Raw genomic sequence first — 15,854 nt, 5'->3', positions numbered from 1 at the left:
CTCCTTTTTGTGCCCGTGTTTCTGCTCTTTCCACTAATGCATTTTGCAGCAAGGAATGCATCTTAAAAGATTCCGTGCGAAATGTCATCCTCGGCGGACATTACTTTGCGAGCTGCAATCCTTTCAGCCTGCTTTTGTGTACTCTCCACTACTAACATCTTCTGTAGGCTACGCACTTGCCGACTTCATCCTAATTACTGCTTAGAAGGCAAGTCACCCCAGGTAGATTTGAAGCTGCCTCCCCGCTCCCGCCGGTGTTTACTTCCGTTTTTGTCTATGCGCACACTTCTCCGCAGACTTTTGTGGCTGTTTAGACTCATCTCTGGGACTGTGTTGGGGCCAGCTAAAAATAATAATGAAATAAAAGCATAGGCATGGGAGAGTGAGAGATAGAGGCAGCAGCTTGACCAGTTGGGCGCTGTCTCCCACCTCATTACCAGATGCAAATGAAACGGGTACACATGTTTAATATTTAGTGGCAGCAGAAATGTCAGGCTGGCACAAGATGGAATTAAACAGCAATGTCAGCGCAAGTGAACTCGAGGCTTTCTCAGCTATTTCACTTCATATTGAGTTACTGTCACAATTTATTTTACAGCGGTGGGACGACTAGTGTGAAAATGTTCTGTGATGCCGTTCAGAAAGGAGAGCGAATCAAGGAAGAAGTGTAAACGGTATTGCTCTGCTGGGGCTTTTTTTTCTCAGCTTTGTGACAAAGCTTGATTGTTTTATCACAAAGCCGCACAATTAATCACAGTTTCTTCTCTAACACTTGTGCCGGCATTTCGGTCTGATTGGTTTGTCCAAAGTAGACTGATTAAATAGAAAAGAGGGAACTAACAAGATATGAAAGAGTGAGACGTAAACTCCAAAATACAGTAGATATATTATGCACAGTGGATGCTAAGCTTTCCAGACCTCCCATGAGAAGGGTTTGGTTGAACTAATCCTGATGATCCAGACTCATATCAAATGTGTCAGACAGACCACACCATGGGCACAAAGGATTTAAACCAATATGGATTTGCTTTCTGCTTTGAAAATAGTATTTCTGATAACTGAAAATTCCCCCCCCCTTTTTTTTTTTAAGTGGAAACCGGTATGTTGTCTTTTACCACACACACACCAATGAATATTATCACAGTCAGGACTGAGGCAAGTTAATGTTTATTTTAATCAGCTTGGCAGATAACACTGGGACCCACAGGGACCTAATTAAAGATACAGTACAGTACATAGGAGGTTTATCTCCACAGCAATGGCAAATGTCTGCTCAATGGTTTGTCCTGGAAAAAGAGACTGGAAGAATTTTCAGTGCAGATTTATTTCCTGTACGAGTGTACCGTTCATGTCGTTGTCTGACCAATGTCTAGTACAGGGGTGGGCAATTATTTTCCCGGGGGGGCCAAATGAGAAGCAGAAAATATTGTGGAGGGCCGAGCCAAAAGTTAGAAATAGAAATAGAAAATAAAGAAGATAGCACAATGTTTTTGTATGCCATTAACAATGTAACATTCTCCTCCACCATCACACTCAGCACCGGTTATCCTCAAGGATGTGTACTGAGCCCCCTGTTGTTCACGTTCTACACATTTGACTGCTCTCCGACTCTTATTAGCGGACCAGTTTGCGGAAAGTTTTTAACATGATAAAAATCAAACCATTCGAGGACATGTTCATTTACTCCAGCCACAAGAAATTCACTCTGAGCATGGAAATTGCCAGAATCGGACTGAGTAAGAATCACTTCCTTGTTTTTGAAAGTCTCGTAGATTTGAGTCTTTACGACTCAAGGCGTCTCCTGAATGTTTCGTACCTTGTTACCCGCTTCGTTTAATCAGATACATATCAATTTCCCTTCCATCTTCATTACTCTCTCCCTCTTTCTTCGTCTTCCCCTCCCTCCCTGTGGTCTGCAACTTGAAGTAACTGTGCCACCTGGTGTCGAAATACCTGTCATTACAAGTCCAAACGAAATGAATGCAATCAAACCTTAATTGTGCACCAATCTTAGGCGGGCCGCATCCGGCCCGCAGGCCGTAGTTTGCCCGCACCTGGGTATGTACTCTGGATTTATACAACGAGGTTAAAAGATGCAAAAAAGTCATTTTAATTTATTCGATGCAATTTAGCTCCACAGTTTCCTCGACAGAACTAGACGAAAAAGAAACTTTTGCCGTGGGCAGGCAGTCAATAAGCTCCCACTGACTTCTAAAAAATAGAAATGGGTCATTATTCCAAGGTGGGGGCTTTAAAACAGCATTTTAAATGTTACCCCACTGTTTTAGATCATGAAAACCTTTAATTTCATGTAAATGAACAGCTAGGAGCATGGAGCTTAATGTAAACGAATGCTTCTTTTGTTGAAGGGAGCCACAGAGAGAGAGAGAGAAAGAAAGAGAGAGAGAGAGAGGTTGGGAAGAAAATTCCCAAGGATTCTTTAATTGCTATCTGAAATTATGTAAATCCCTCTGCTAGGCTGAGTGCAATTATCCTGTGACTCCGGCTGCCAGCTTTACTAATGTCTAACAAAATATCGGTGGCTGACATTTAGACGTGGTAATGCAAATGAGAATGAATTTTTCTTCCAAGACAAAGGGCAGTTGAAAGATCACACCATTTTATACAATAAAGGCTGAAAAATTAAGGTTTGCAAAATGACAAAAAAGATGTTGATTTAGAAATGAGCCCACACTGAAGTCCATTTTATCAGCCGCGTGGAGTGAATTCCATTATTTTCTCGATTTTGCACTATTAATGTATTCCCGTGGCCGCAGAGAGCTACTTTGCATGCAGAAGACATTAATTTAGAGTTGGGATTAATTGCAGTGGGCCTCGTTTTTAGTAATGATATGGGGAGCCCTCCTCACCCCACCTTTGTTGGAACACATTCCTGCCCTAGTCAGGATGTTAGACCGTTTGGGTCACATTTTTCTATTTATCTCCCCCTGGTACAGAGATGGATGTAGGGTAGCCACTGCAGCTCGGTGAGACTCCCCTGTGTTCAGCTCACCACACCTGTCGCACCGTGCGACACCCCCAGCCCCACCCCGCCCAATCTTTACCATGCCAAGGAGGAGCACCATCTCTCTCCATAACCCCCCCACCCCCCACCCCCCACATACACAACTGATTGTCTCCTGGGACTAAGGAGCAAGATGACGAGCAATGTTCAGGGTACTGTTCACAGGGAATTCTGCCATCTAAAGCTGCATTTCTTCACTGGAAACCAAATTACAATCTGCTGACATGGAGAAAATACCGGCTATTAATATTTTAGTATGGGGAGTCTATGTAAGATCTCTCAGCTATGTCAGTTCTCTGGTGGGGATGAGACTCACGGCACACCAACAAGTGCCTGTAGGTGTTGTTGTTTTGTCCTTTTCATTTAATTTCATTTTTAGTATTTTTAATAAGAAATCTGAAATTTTATTGTTAAAATCTGCAGTTAATCACTTTCTTATATGTAAAAACATATATCAGCATCATAATAAAATAAACCCATATGTATTTGTCCAAACATGATTTTCAGAATAGGGAACGCGAATGCTTTTGTTTAACATTCACCAATAAAAGCACAGACTCTAAAAATAAACACATTCTTGCATTTTGAGCCAAGTCGAGCATGTGTATGTATTTACTACAGCATTTAACACCCACTGCACCCCATATCATCTTCCTCCTCCTCCTCATCTCCAGTCTTCCAACCTCCATCCGCCACCCATACATCCATCAGAGTTCTGTCATGGTGCTGCGATGCTGCTTCGTGATGCGGCCATCAAGGCCCTCTATCTAACACAAGCCGACACATCATAATAACAGTAAGAGGCCTTTCCTGTCCACTGTCATGCTTGGAGAGATTAGTTCCCCTCCACAAAACCCAGGTAATTTGCTTTTGCTGAAGCACATTTGTCGGCGCTATTCTTTCAGGTTAACTAGTTCACAAGAGGAGATGAGACACTTGCTGCGGTGTTTGCACCTTTTATGGTGTTATTCCTCTCAGCTACTTGAAATACGCAACAAAAAGCCATTGTCGGGCAAGCATAGATGTTGCAGTAGCCATTTAATGTTGTTGTCGCACATGCATACATTTACTGCCTGAATGTAAAACAAAAAGAAGCATAATGTGAATGGTTTTGTTTTGTTTTGTTTTTTTTATGTGGTCATACTCGATCACTCAAACAATGACTGACTGCTCGCGGACTAGAAGTGATATCAACTCAAATGTCATCATTGGAAAATATTTTTCACAGGAAAAACAAATGTTGCCATCAATATCCGAGAGATGACAGGAACACAAAAATACGTCTTCAAATAGGAGTTACTCCCTGTCGGTCTGATATTCATTTATTTTATTTTTTACTTTTTTTTTTTAATTATTAATCGCCCAGGGTAGCTCTAAATCCGCCTGTGCATGAATGGGTTGTGCTCTATGTCTTCTCACATTTGCAGCATGATCATATTTCATAAATGCTGCATTTGAATTTTTATGTACAGAGTATGCAATATTCATGATAAACTGAATATGTAAATAGGTAACCTTTATTTATGGGTCGCTGCCAGAGCCGTATCCTTAAGTATTTCTTTCGATGATAAGATAGATGGATTGACAAAAAACTTCACTTCGGGGAATACTTGGGTGGCGCTGGAATGATTGATAATTAACAGCTCAATAAATGCTGGCTGAAGGTCATAATTATCTTTTTTTTTTCCTGACGGCTATTTTTCAGGTACATACCTCATGTAAATTCTATTTGTAAATCTAAATGATGATACAAAAAAAAGTTCACTATGATGTGCTTTTATGGCTTGCTTGACTTGCATTAGGATGTGTGTTGCATTCCCGCACTAAGCTGGAAATGGCTAAAACTGCACTGACATAAACTAGTCAAGTTTGAATGTTATAGTCACACATTTAATCCTCCCGCTGCATTCCATTATTTCAAGCCAAGTGTCTCAAATTACCTGTCCCATCTTGAAAAAGCTCTTTCCCTTGATGTTTTGAGAGCGGTTAACATGCCAGGGATGCTCCAAATACGATTTTACATCCACTTATGGAAATCCATTGTTTCTTGAGCATTTCCACACACAAACCAATATTGTGCTATTTCTAAGAGGTCCAGGACCTCAATTACATCAAAGGCAGTTTGTCCTGCTGCTGAGCTGCCAGAAAAAGGCCTCCTACAACTGTGTCAATGCTACCCCCTTGTGACCGCAGTGCAGCAGAAGATTTTCAATCCAAAAAGGCTTTCAACTGCGTACTAAGAACATCACGGATGAGGCCGGAATCATCCATCAAATGCCCCCAAAAAGATACAAATCACAATTTGGCTTGCATTTAATTAATAAAATGACATACTGTATATAAATAATTGACCATTCATACCGGTACGTCTGCGTCGTTTTATTTGGTATTAAAGGGCACATCAACTCATGTTGTCACCACAATTTTAATTGATCGGAAGAGAATAATTAAAATACAATTTTTAATTGAAAATAAAAGCTGGCGAGAGATGATTTGTGCAGTGTGGAATTGAAATGTGTCATCACAATATCGATTGCTTGTGTCATTCCCGGAGAGCTTTCATTAAAACAAAATGTGTCTACAAAGTTGCAGTGTTGACATGCAGACAGAGATGCATGTCACAGGCTTGAGAGGGAATATTTTGGAGGGCACTCCCCTTGCTGTACCCGCTCTGGCAAGAGGAACGCATGATGTCTTTTCCATTGTATGGACTTGAAAAGAAATAATTACATACACAGATGTATTATTCCGCAGAGATGCTTGGCTCACTTGTCACATGTGGCAAAAAGGGGGGAAAAAAGGGCTATGATTCTGAAGTGCAGTTTGCCAAGAGCTGTCACTTATTATTTCCCTAGTTTGTTCTGCCTCCAAAGGCACAGTGCACCGTTGGCAAGTTGGAGACCAAGGTTTTGTATTTTTATTTATTATTTTTTTGTTTCCACAACTTGTTATGATTTGTTTGACAATTGTATTTAATTTGGCTTAAGAAGGAAACTCTAGGTCGCCTGCGGATAGGTGATCCTGATGTTCTTATTGACGCTGCAACACGTTTGGTAAATGGTAATTTTAGAGTTCAAAATGGGAACCCAGACAGACAATAGAGCAAACAATTATGCAAACATATGACATGATAACAAAATAAATCAAAACTCAAATCAACTAAATCAAGAACAGGGACACAACATTTAAGAAGTAATCGTCTAACAGGGGGCAGTGATGAATGTTGCAACAGCAGATCAATATGTAAACTACAAAAAAAATCTGACTTTCTTCCAAACTAATATTGTATTATAACACTATGACAGAGAAGTCAGTTGTTAACCATAATTCACAGTGCTTACATGCCTAGTACAGGCTTGTACAGTGTTGATATCGCACACAAACCCCCCAGGTTGTGGCATGTCAATCACAGACCTTACGCCCTCGTGACGACGCCTCACATTGACTTCCTTTCACGCACATCAGTGAGCCTAAACCATTTCATCCAACCCCTCCGCCCCCCACCACCACCAGCAACATTGCAAACTCTGGACAATGCCCTGAGCATAACCATGACTCTACGCCAAGCCTAAGAACGATCTAAGGACAAACACAAAATAAAGTACCGGTACTTTTTTTTTTTCGTCTCTAACTTTAAGTGAATAAAATACTGTTTGTTAACGTGTGACCTCATAACATGTCACACAATGTTACATATGACCTGACAAACACTTTGGTTCCCTCGGGTTCCAGTTGGCACACAAACATGACAAAAATACATATTAAGATTTATTTGTTTGCAACCACACAATAAAACTATCTTTGCATTTCCATCTTCTGAGCTCTCGTCCCAGTGGGAGTAGCCAGCTGAGAAATGTTATGCTTTCAAGCTTCAGGGAACAGCGATGTGAGCAATGTTCAGGTTGAGGAAAAATGGTACACCAGTTTTGGACGATGAAAACAGAAGTAGGTTTTCACATTCCAGAGCCTTCCAAGTGTTTTTAGGATTTGCTTTCAATGTGGTTACCATTATCAGTCATCTCAAGAGAGACTCTTGACCAGTCAGTCACTCTCATCTTTTTATTTCCCCATCTGGAGTGTTATTGTCATGCCTCCTTTTCCTTTTCTGCCCATCCTCAAACACTTCCTCTCACGATAAGAAACCATCTGAATGCCACATTTAGTTTTTTTAATTTTAAAAAGTAGAATCATTTCGAAATCCCCCAATGATCCACGGTGATGTCATTCTTATTTTCTAAAGATATAAATGCGCAACGCTGCAGTGAAAGAAGTTGATTGCATAAATCGGGCGGATTATTTTACGATGTGCTTCTGAAGAAAAAGAGGAAGTCTTGGGAAAAAGCCGTGCTTTGCAGTGGATGCGGATTTCATCCTCATGCCATACGCACATGGCAAAGTGTTTGTGGCAGCAGATGCGGCCCCTTTGTGACCGGAGTCATAAATGAATTACTATAAAAAGGGTTACTGGATGGCTTTTATGAAATTGCGCAGTGGTGAAAAGGGATAGACGTCCTACCGCAAAAGTTCAATAAACTATACATTTTCTCAATGACAAAATCCAAAGAAATGAAGTGACAATTCTTGCAAAAGTAATCATCATCATTTGATCAAGTCCACTTGCGCTCTGTTTCTCAAACACGGTTGCCCAGTTATTTTGAAACTAAGAGCTTTTACTTGGGTACTGATTAAAGTAAACGGAGAACAGTTTGATACACATTCCTGAAAAAACAAATGTGTCAAAATGACCCTGAATTTGTGCTATTTTTAATATTAATGATATTCAACTATGTAAAGCCACTGATCATGTTAATGATTTATCACTGCGATGATCAACAATGATTTTCACGAGGAAGGATACAGGTTAATATGGATCTAAAACAGTGTATTTCTATCAATCTCGGCAAGTGACAACATTGCTCAGGAATCATCATGTCCCACCATTACTAGAGAACAGGTCGTGGGCTACTCATGTGGACCTTTGGGGGCCATATATGATATTTCGAGGTGTTTTGGTTCTTATCTTTAGCGCCTTGAGTTGGGCATGAAAGACCTCTCTCAGCACTGAGTTGCGGTCCCACACCATCGCAAACAACATATAGGAAAAATAAAGATTGAGTATATTGTTTTTAATTGTGCTTGTGTGAGCGAATGGTTGCTCGTCTATGTTCAGGGAGTACCCTGCCTACCACCCGAAGACTGTTTGGGTAGGCCCCCGACCCTTATGATGATAAGTGGATTAGATAGATAGATAGATAGATAGATAGATAGATAGATAGATAGATAGATAGATAGATAGATAGATAGATAGATAGATAGATAGATAGATAGATAGATAGATAGATAGATAGATAGATAGATAGATAGATAGATAGATAGATAGATAGATAGATAGATAGTGTCATGTTTTACAATAATGTCCCATTTCTTGACAGCCACAGTATCAAGAACAGGCAAATTTTAATTTAAATTAAACAATTTTAATTTAGTTCTAATAAGTTTAAGTGTGTTTGTATAAGTTTGAATGTGTTTAAAGTGTATGGGATGGTATAAAACTCTTGTTGTTGTTGTTTTCTACATTGATTTGTTGCGTTGGCTGTTGAACGTATCTCCAATGAAAAATGTGGGTTCACAGTAATATTTGTACAAAATCTCATTTGATTAAGCAGATGAAGCTAATGTTGCAGTCACTTGTAATTGGACATTCCCACTGTTAAATGTTCATATTTTCCGAATTAAAGAAAAGAAACAATCTTGATGATACAAGTACATTCATTTAAAACCGCCACGTAGGATAGGAGCACAGGTGATCTCATTATGATAATATCACTTTCAGTGAATGTATGTAGCCTCACAGTTCATCATTAATAAAAGATGCTATCCTACCTCAGTGAACATGCAGGCAGCAGCTGTCTCTGTGTATCTGCGATATTGGTTTCTCCCACTTTTTGTAATTAGCAATGATCAAGAGGAATTATAAGCGGCGGTTAGCAGCACTGGACTCCTCAATGACCCTGATAGATGGTCAATTATAGTGATCAGGTCACGGCGTTTATTGGATTTAAAGTGGCAGTGATGGGCCCTTTTGGCCTTATGTGGGTAATTATCACATTTCTGCATGATTTAAGATGACAGTCAACACTGAGAAAGTCTTAACTAAAATTTAATGATTTTCTTATTGATGTATTCATGTGAGCATCAACAATGGGTGTCAATAAATGGATAAAAGAGAGTACGTCTACATTACACAAACACTGAAAGATGTGGTATTTGAATTCTCAGAAAGCACACATGTATGTTATATAATTCTGGGTCCATTGAAAAGGTAGGACACTGGCTATTTTGGATGTTCTTTTGATTGTCAATACGACAGCAATGCTATACTACTCCTACTACAACCACTACTGCTCCTACTTTTACAACTACAGGTAGTAATAGGAGTCTACTACAGCTAATTATTAATATGATTAATTGTTGTTGTTCTCACCCATCAGTCTGAGCTATAACCTATTTTATCTCAGAAATATACACTGTACGTGTGTGATAGTTCTCATGAGGGTGTTGTTGGAATATATTTTGGTTTCAAAACACATTTTGAATGATCTTAACAAATGCAGATAAATGCAACACATGTCATAATCACATCGACTATAACATTTCCTTTGCCTAAATCCACAAAGGCTCTTTCCATGTCTCCTGCTTAGGCATCCGGATCTCATTCCGGACACCTGAATTTGTTCGAATCCAAACCTGCTGCTCATCTGTACTTGTAAACAAGGGAATACATCAGCACCTTGTTTATATTCTTATTCCACACGGCAGAAAAGGTCAGATTCTGAGGATATACCACAGGCCCAAGAAACTCAATAAAAGCCAAACAATGAAAACAATATCATCCATATTTTAAACAGCTGGCGCCAAACAGGGGGAGGCTTACACTAGGGTGCCAATTATTGTACTTCTCAGTATTTGCCGCAAACCACCTCAGGTGTACTTTCCAAACAGAACAATTGCATATTTCATACAACTTGCATCAATATGAGATCATCAAATAGGATATTGCTGTGCCTTGCCCATACATAAACCACCAACTTAAGACCTAAAGCTCTTGGGCAGGAGGGGATAGATTTAGTAGGGTTTAAATGCAGATGTTTTTAAGGATGTGTGTGCAGTTGTTTTCTGTCTGGGTTTGTTTTCCCTCCAAGGACTCATTAAAGTCTGTGCAGCACAGTCTGTGCTCTATAATCCTGATGTATTATTAATCATGTCCTCCCCATGCAACTCCCAAAAATGTACATTTTAGATTTGTGAGAATGCACACAATTTGAAAGTGAGCCTAGTCCGGCATGACAGGATGCTTTATTTTTCTTCCTGTTACACACCTCCAAGTGGATAAACAACAATGGCTGTATTGTTGGTTGTTGGACATTCACTTGTTATGGCTCTGTGTCTGCCATGTCAATGTACTGTGGAGCATGTGCATGGAGTTTTGCATCCACTCTTGTAAGTTCACAAGCGCTGCATGTCATCTCTCTAGACAGAGATGCCGGCAGATCTGAAAATATTGCGCATAAACAAGAAATGTCAGTTCTGAGGTTTTTCCGTGTAGTTTTGTATGAAAGTATTATGGCAGCAATGTTTGTATCCACGACTTAGAACTTCTCGTTTCCACTAAGCACAGCTAGTAACTTGGTATTGTTTTAATTCAGATCCAAATGTTAAATGTATCTTATTGAGATGTATATTCTCAACCAGTGTTTTTCAATCTTTTTCGAGCCAAGGCATATTTCTTTCATTGAAAAAAATCCCGCGGCAAACCAGGACCTGAAAATTATTTTCTTATTTATGCTTATTTTCCGCACTATAAGGGGCACCTAAAAGCATTCGGTTTTCTCAAAAGACGACAGTGCGCCTTATAATCCGATGTGCCTTATGTATGGATCAATATTCATATTTCTTGGACATAATATTTTAAATGTTCTTCATTAAAGCAGGTTAACCTCCTTGGACCCTGAACTCTTGCATGACTGTACTGTCCACGTACATTCAGCGAATGAGTTAAAATTGTGAAATGCTTTGCATAGCAATATCTAAAATAGCAACAGTAGATGTCACTTCACCGTGCTTTCCTAAATTAAAACCTCAATTATATCGTCATATTATTTGACAAAAAAAAACAAAGCATTATTTTTTTACTTGATGAAACGTCCTCGTAAGTGGACGCGAGGCCCTTATAGTCCGCAGCAGCGGTAGGTAAGGCTCCATATAAATACAACGGTATTGAATTGTATTGTATTCACTTTAGCGTAGCTCCATCTAATGGCTGCATAAGGCAACCTCAGTCACTATTGTACCTTCTATTGTCTGCGCCTTATAAATGAAGACAGTTTTAAAATAGGCCACTCATTGAAGGTGCGCCTTATACTCCGAAGCGCCTTATAGTGCGAAAAATACGGTAACTGTAAACATGGTCCAGGCTGATACTGTACAAAACCCAAATGGAATCATCATGCTCACATACTGTACTGTCCTGATAGCACGGGCTCCTGGCATTTTCGCTTCACTTTATTTGGGCTTCGCTTGGGTAAGATGATAATCCAAGTGTAGTCCACTGACAGACTGCAACATGATTCACTTGGACAGTGACTGACTGCACATCCAATTCGTTGCAACTCCAGAGCAGAGGCTTATTATCTGAAATGCATGAGATGTCTCTGTGTGAGAGGCGTGATCAGCTGGGGCGTGCACTAGGGCTGCTGGGAACGTAATCAATAAGAGATTGTCTCTTGTAGTTTAGGCCGGCACATTATGACAGAGCTGAAAATTAAACAGGCAGATATTAACAATGGAAATACAGAATCATGGGTGAGAATGAGGGAGGGGTAAAACTTCAACGATGTATGCTGTTTGCAGAGGAGATGGCTGATGTCCCATATCAATGACAAAGCACTGCAAAGTTTTGGTGTTGATGGCCCCTCACCATATATGCACACACACACACACACACACACACACACACACTCGCACGCACACACACTCGCACACACACACACACGCACACGCACTAACAAAACAGGGTTCTTGTAAATTTTCCATAATCCCAATATAATAATAATCATCATTTGACAATAAAGTTGTATTCAATTCAAAAATCAATTTTCTAATCCGCTGATCCTCACGGGTGTGCTGGAGCCTATTCAAGCTCTCTTCAGTAGTAGGCGGGCTACAACCTGAACTGGTTGCCTGTGAATCGCAGGGCACACATAGACGAACAACAATTCACGCTCACAAGCACACCTAGAAACAATTTAGAGTCTTCCATTGCATGTTTTTGGAATGTGGGATGAGTGCCCAGAGAAAACCCATGCAGGCACGGGGAGAAAGTGCAAACACCACACAGGAAGGTAAGCCAGAATTGAACCCTGAACTTCTGCACTGTGAGGCAGACGCGCAAACCAGTCAACACCATGCTGCACATAATAAATAAATATATAAATAAAATAATAAAATAAAAATTGGAAGGCAGGTGGTATGTATTATGTGTGGGTGTTCTCAAAGTTTTGTAAGTAACAGCATACTGGTAAAGGACAATAAAACAGAAATGGTGTTTGAACAGTTCCCCTGTCGTATCAATTTTTAGCCACAGAAATTTTTCTCCTTGGACCAACAAACAGGCAATAGCGGTTGGGGGCGGGGTAAGGTAACCAAACTACATTACAGGCCATTACGGATGCAGCATCATTGATTATTTATACCCTTATAAAATGCCTGTCTCCCTGGTTGACTGGGCTTGCTTGGCTAGCATTGATGAAATGCTGCCAGTAAATCACAGCAGACAAACGGCACATTCAAAGACCACACATGAGAGTTGAGTGACAAAGTCCTGTATGAGTAATAGATGTGATGGGGAAAAAACAGGAAACACATTGTTATACCGTTCATTGGAGCTTAATAAACTAATAACTGTTTGTAAGTCTTTGTTTTATTTGCATGTTTCTGACAAATATATGTGATTAGATAAATTTTGGATGGAAAATTTGGGCAGTAGATCACATTACTCCAGGAGATTTGTTCAGCCTTGTTATTTTGCAAAACTGCAGGGGAGCAGGTAGTAGCGACTTGCGAGCTCATGAAGTCATTTTATTTAACGTAAGTCATGTGTGTACTGGACCAGGTCCTCTTCCACCTAGTCACCTTGCAATGGGAATATTTGGCCATAGGTATTCATGGTATCAGCTGAGCCAAAGCACCTCAGCATAATGCACATGGCGACGGAAAATGCAAATGTCACACTTAATAACTTAACCAAGTGACTTTGGGGGGCTGGGAGTCACACATAGATGCAGAATCGAGGGTGCAAGGCTGTCTCTGCCAATATTACGTGCCCGGCCGATTATATCACCTGAAAGGGGAGATCTTGCAGTTAGCCTGCCAATGTCATTCACTAAACCCAGCGAGTCTATTTCCTGTATGTTTCCGCAACGACGAGCATGGCGTACTCGGGCCTATGCTGATTTTGATGCAAATTTGGAATGGTTTGAGGATTGGCCAAGAAAAGACTACTTTCATCCCACAATGGCGCACAAACGCGAAAAATGCCAAAGAAAACTCGACCTATGCACACAGTTCGTTTGTTGCTCCCTGAATACATACCGGTATTTTATCACACAGGTTGAATGTCCCGATGCCAAATGTGTCATAATAATCTTGGGCGACAAAATGTCAGGTGACAAACGTGACAAACACACACCAACATTGGTTGGAAAGAAGAAAGTGAGTCCATATTGGACACACTTCCCAGAACACAGAAGTGTGAAAGAGAGGACAACATCTTGTATCATTTATCTTCTTTAAATGGTGAAGTTCTGACAAAGTGGATGGATAAATTATGATAAATGATAAGACGCATTTAGTCAATATCGCAGTTCTCTTTCATCACTTTGCTGTCTGTTGCCTCACAATGTGTAGCTGGAATGACACCCTTTCATTTAAAAAGCACTTGGAAGGCCAGATTGTGATCAAATTGAAATGGGCATTGCACATTTTAATATTATTATCTCCCTCTCTGAGATAAATTGTCAAAGAGCTGTTTTGTGAATTCGTATCTTATTTACGTACATGTGAGAAAAATAAATAGATGCCAGTCAGGAATGTTTTTTTCTGTTCTATTTGACTTTTAAAGACAATACTGCACTACTTCAGCTTTTTGGAACATCGTTACTGTGCATACTTTAACTACTACAACACATTAGGCAATACCTGTACCTAAAGAACTGTAGATTGAGATTTGTTTCTTGAAGAGAATATATAACACAGAACAGGAATGGTGTTGTGCATTGAGATTGATAACATTTGTGTCATCTAAACTTAACATGGTGGGCCCTATTTATGTGCGCAATGCAGGTCTAGCGGAAAATGCAGCCTAACTGTGCGCATGGGTGAATTTTTCTTCATTTGTCTTTTTCATAGATGGGCAGTTAGAATGAAGCTTTTCTACCGCTGTTGGACAGAACACAGCTGACTTGATTCGCAGCCAATCGAAGCAGCTCACCTCATTCCCTCTAAATTCAGCAGAGGAGAGGTGCGCATTCTGGATGGCGGCAGCATCATGGACTCGCTGCCGTCTGTGCAAGAGAGCGATGCATGTAAAGTACATTTTTAAGGAATTACAGGAAGATCTCCACTTTCGAATGATGTAAAGTTAGCTGCTGCCAAGTGGGCACTTCACTGCCTTCTACTCTCTTTTGCTTTTACAATTATATTAAAGATAATAATAATACAAACGCATTCCATGAATTGTTTTCTAGAATGATTTGGTTGTTGTCATATTTACCAATGAAATATGATGATATCATCACACATATCAGTGGAGCACAGAAATGGTCTGCCTGTGCCTGGATGAAATCCACCAAATTCATTTTACATCACCTGCACCATAACTGAGACCTGGTTTTACTAGGCGTAAAGTCTTGTCTACTTTCTGTCCCAAAATTGTCAGGGGCACCAAGGGCACGTAATAGAAAATGCCCTCGGTCCCCGCTCAGCGAGGCATAGCGTGATATGCAATATTCCCTGACACAGTAAAATAGACTTGCTCCAACACAAAATGAAAATGCGCCATTTTTTTTATGGTGAGTGTACGAAGGCAGGCATCCTCTGTGATGGAAATGCATTTTATTAATCAGCGCAGTGGAAAGTGGAGAAAAAAGTCTGTTTCAGTGATACTGTGCTTCTAAAACAATCTTTTTACTATCTCTACAATATTAAAGAGCCGCGCCACTTCATAGTCATATGAATAAGTGCTCCAAGCTGGCAAGGAGCTGACTGAGAAGTGTGACAGTACGAGCGGCCCTGGCAGCTGAGAACATGACAGGAAGATGAGTGAAAAGTAGCAAGCAATACAAGACGACATCCCCCTCCAAGGAGAGGCGGTGATAGTATCTCGTAATGCGCAATGCCTTGTTACGCTGCACACATGCATTCATTCACACACTTCAATCCAACAATGGAGAATAGTTGGATTTCATTTTTTTTACATCTAATTACTTGACAGCAATATGACTGAGAGGAGCGGTAATGGAAAGAATGTCAAGAAGTGCCACGTACACGTTGTTTGCTGGATATCATCAGTCACTACACTGGAGAAAAGCTGCTGCAACAGGTAGGTGACTGTAAAGCCAAGGAACCTCTCTGTGAAGAAACACAGAAAATGAGGGAATGCAAAGATAAAGCATGGGGATGTAACTAAGTGGTAAGAATCATCATGCCCCAACATCTTTAAATTTTTTTGTTTAAAACACAGTTTTAAGTCAAATATTGATCTCATGGAAGC

Source organism: Hippocampus zosterae, chromosome 6 (assembly GCF_025434085.1).
Source record: "Hippocampus zosterae strain Florida chromosome 6, ASM2543408v3, whole genome shotgun sequence".
Classification (NCBI taxonomy): domain Eukaryota; kingdom Metazoa; phylum Chordata; class Actinopteri; order Syngnathiformes; family Syngnathidae; genus Hippocampus; species Hippocampus zosterae.
Note: the sequence above shows the minus strand (reverse complement) of the source record.